The following is a 4,765-nucleotide window of genomic DNA, read 5'->3' as shown; positions in this document are numbered from 1 at the left end:
TGAAGTGAGCCTGCTAGCTGACAGCAGACCTGATGAAAGCACATGTTCACATCTGTGAGGACAGACTGGACTCTTTGACTGCACCTTGGTTCTCCTCAGAGGTCTGTACAGGAGCATGTCCACCCCCACTGAAGATCTCAGTCACTGTGAAACATAGAAAGCTGCTTGTGTGGCCTCTGCCTCACATGTAGATACAGCTACAGGTTTCTCTGTCAGTCAGACTGAAACAGTGTCCTGATGCTGCATCATTCAGCTCTGTGCCCCAGTCAGCATCACTGGGAGCTACCAGTGTTTCTGCCCTTTTCCTGTAACACTACACTCAGCACAGGCTCAGCTGGTATCCAGTGTTGGACTTTGGCTTCAGCTGCTGTGATAGATCCTCTAACATAGATCAGCTCTGCTACATGTTGTTAGATAAGTGCAGCTGCTGTCATGTCCTGATGTTTCTCTGGCTCAGCAGCTTCTCCATCAGAGGTTCACATGGAGCTGATCCAGTATCTCCAGTAACTGTGTTCTGTGCCTCACTGGTTCATCCTTCTGTCTGTGTGACGTCAGTCAGATGTTGAAGTTAAACTCTGTAATCTTCACTGTGTCACAGAGTTCAGTGAGTCCCGTTATTCACAGTATCAATCAGATCATCAGAGAACAGCTGATCAGCAATCAGTGGTGCCAACAGCGCCTCCTGTGGTGAGAGGATGCAATAATGCAATGTAGCATTTTTCCACTCAACACTTGCAGTCATGGAAACTGTCTGTTGGATCTGTGTGACGTTGCTTTCTTGGTTAGAGTTCCTCACAAATGTCCAGATGATTCTTCTAATGAGGCGTCGACCATGTTTGCAGCTCTTTGGAAGAAAACGTCGCCCTTTGCCATCGTTACTTTTCTTTGACTTCTTCAAATGCAGCTGAACTCCAGCTGGTATTTTCTTGGACTTTGCAGCTGTTTCTGGTCATCAGTTCATTCCTGCAAACCTCTGAAGCTGAACAACAATGATGCTGCATTGCTGGCTGATCCCAAAAGGTTGATTCTGTTCATCTGGACGTTTTCAGAAACGTTTGCTCACTGATCAGGTGACTTCTTCAGTCTCAGCTGACTGCAGCTTTACAAGCTTACAAACAGCACATTTGCACAATGACTGAAAGCAGCAGCACCTGATATATATGATACTAATATAATACATATACATATATAATCCATACTAATGATGAAGGAACTGAGCTCACAGTCCATTGTTCATTCAGTGAACTACTCAGTTTATTTTGGGCCTCAGAAATGCTCACTCTGTTTGTACATCACTGTCAGCAATAGACTCATTCTGCTGTGTGGACAGGAACACATGTGACATCACTTCCTGTTTGTTTGTGACTGAAGAGGAAGAAGTTTACAAGGAATCATTTAGAAGAGTTTCAAACATCAACTGATTGAATCCATGAATCTGAAAACGTGTTTGTGAGTGAAAGAGACAGACATGTACAGACTGAACTATCTGTTCAACAGTCAGAGTGTTTCTGTAACAGGAGACACTCTTTACACTCCACTCAGCACAGGGACACTGAGGAACCAGGAGAGCAGAACCAAAACCCAGGATAAAGAGTTTGAGTGAATGTGGTGTTGAAGGTGTGGAGGTGGATCAGAGTGTCAGAGGAGACTCTGTAGAAGGACAGAGTGCCAGCAGGACAGTCCACATACACTGCTGCTCTGTTAGAGACCGAGGAGGAGGAGGAGGAGGAGGAGGAGATGGATGCTGATCTGTAATTGTGACAGACATAACAAGGACCATCATCAGAGCAGCTCAGACTCCAGGACTGATCATTGTCTCCAAACCAACAGTCATCACTGTCTCCTTTCCTTCTGATGCTTCTGTAACTCACTGATATATCAACTCTTCCTCTCCACTCGACCTCCCAGTAACAGCGACCAGTCAGACCATTTCTACACAGCAGCTGTTCCCAGTAATCAAATCTGTCTGGATGATCAGGATATGACTGAACCTCCTCCACACGTGTCACCTTCCTGTTGTTGTCAGACAGTTGGAGCTTTGTGTGCACTGTGTTTGTGTCGATTGTGAGTTGACAGGAATCTGATGGAGAGAACAAACACAATCCAGCTGCAGTTATTGATCCATCATCTGTTCATTGATTGACACTTTGATGATGACTCCTGACATGATGAAGATGGTTGAATGTGTGCTGCTTTGTTTTCATGAATCCCATTAAAAACACACTTACACTTCCTCAGACCTGGTCTCAACCATCGGACTCCAGCAGGCTCCACCCTGAAAGGAGGAGGGGGGTCAGAGCAGCACAGTCAGCATGCACACATGGACATTACATGGCTCTCACACACACACTGTTACACACTGAGCTCAAAGCTCGGCTCCACTGTTTTATTCAAAGAAATCTACATTTATTTATCAGCACATTTAAAAACAGCTTGAGCCAAAGTGCTGCACAGAGTAGAGAGAAAATAGGAAACATACACAGTAATGACTATAAAGACTGGTCAGGATTGAAAGCTACAGAGTACAAATGTGTTTCCAACCGGCTTTTAAAAATGTCCAGTGTTGGTGACGACCTGATGTGAAGGGCGACTGTTCCAGAGTTTGGCTGCAGCCATCGATAAAGCTCACCTCTGTTTTTACGTCTAGTTCTGGTCAGAAGCTGCTTATCTGCAGACCTGAGGGCTCCACTTGGATTCTTTTGTTAAAGAGAGATAAGATGGAGCCAATCCATTCACAGATTTAAAGACAACCAGATCTGGAAGTGGATTCTACCACGTACTGGTAACCAGTGGAAAAAGCTGGTGATGGGTCGTCTAGCACAGACCCACCGCTGGAACCAGACAATTGATGAGGGAGAGAACTGTGACAGCGCCGTTCCTTCACTTGACCTCAGTCGCTCTCGTCTGCTCCCTCGTAACACTGCTCTTTATTGAGCTTACATGAATATGCACAAGTTCATTATGACGTCTTACACAGGTATGAACAAAGAGTACCAGTCTGTGCATAGTGTGTGTGTGTGTGTGTGTGTGTGTCTGTGTGTCTGTGTGTGTGTCTGTGTGTGTGTGTGTGTGTGTCTGTGTGTGTGTGTGTGTGTGTCTGTGTGTGTGTGTGTGTGTCTGTGTGTGTGTGTGTGTGTCTGTGTGTGTGTGTGTTCCAGGTGGCGCCAGTGTCCGGCAGCCTCGCCTCTGTCAGCCCCAGGGTGGCTGTGGCTACAATGTAGCTTGCCATCACCAGTGTGTGAATGGGTGGATGACTGGATATGTAAAGCGCTTTGGGGTCCTTAGGGACTAGAAAAGCGCTATATAAATACAGGCCAGGCCATGTGACCCTGTGACCCCAAAGCTGGTGCTAAGAGTCCAGTGGTCCCCCTAACAAAGGGCTCTTATACTTAACCAGACACAGAGCAGGTGTCCTCCTACACCAGGGGTCTCAAACTCGCGGCCCGCGGGCCAATTGCGGCCCGCAGGACGATAGTTTTTGGCCCCACCTTAATATGAAAATGTAATGTTAGTTTGATAATGTATGACACTTTACAGTGTTGTGGGCGGAGCTGAATTAACCCACCAATCAGGGTGGGATATGGATCTCAGGGGACACCAGCCGGGCTTGATGCAAGCAGGGAAACATTTCTCAATGAGTCAAAGTTCCAGCAGCGTTGCCCTGGAGTGTTTCTTTCTTTCCTGTGCCTGGCTGGCTTCCTCCTTTCTATTGGGCAAACGCCGACATTCGCCCCAGCGCGCTGCGTTCACAACACTTCAAAAAAAGTTGTTTTTTTAAGTTGCTGCCCAGCGGGACATTATACGTATATAGATTTATACACACGTCAGTGGGATTTAAAGTTATTTTTCCACAGAGAGAGATCTCATATTAACTCTCACAGTGATGCGTAGGCGGCGGGATAAAAGAAAAGTCATGAACTCAATGCAGCCCAATTTAGTCTGCAGTCACATAGCGACACCTGTTCATCGGCAACAACAGTCCCCGGTAACCCGGACTAATTATAGGGTCGCACCGTAATTTGTGGCTCCATGTTTTTATTTGCATCACTGCGTTTGCATTGCAGCAAACATGAACATTACATATATTTCAATATAATGTAAAAGCAGTCAAAACAACTAACATCAGAAACAGCTGATGTTATTTGTTATATGTCACGGTGTCATTTCCGCTTCTTTCTCCTGTAACAACAGCCCGGCGCCGTGAGCAGTCGCCTTTTTTGCGCTCGCTATCCCTGCACTTTCTACCATCTGCAAACGCCACGGTGTTTGTGTCATCATGAAAGACATGAACATCGAGCGTAAAAACAAAGGAGACTGCTACCGGTGTTGTGCCAAAGTAGTTACCCCCGTCAAAAATTGTTTCCCCATTCACGGGAGCGCGCAAAGTAGGAGGAGCCAATTGCCCAGCTCCGTTCTGTACGCTACTTGTCACTGATCTGCAGTCGACGCGATAAAGAGTAAAAGCTGGAAAACAGCAGACTCGATGAATTTAATATTAGTTTCGTGACATTGTAATGTGCCGTGTGGAAGACAGTTTACCTTATACTGTACACTTAAATAACCTGCTGGGAATACTTTGTCTAGAAAAAGACTTTGATACTATAATACTGTAAAACCAGATGGAAACACGTCGCTCTCCAGTGAATTTACACTCGGTTTACACTTTGTAGCGAAGCTATCACGAATGAGTTCATTTGCAAAATCAATCTCAATCTAACCAATAAGTACTGTAACTTCAGAGAAGATGTCTTATTCACAGCAAAAG

Source organism: Maylandia zebra, unplaced genomic scaffold (assembly GCF_041146795.1).
Source record: "Maylandia zebra isolate NMK-2024a unplaced genomic scaffold, Mzebra_GT3a scaffold11, whole genome shotgun sequence".
NCBI lineage: Eukaryota > Metazoa > Chordata > Actinopteri > Cichliformes > Cichlidae > Maylandia > Maylandia zebra.
This window is presented reverse-complemented; position numbering follows the sequence as displayed.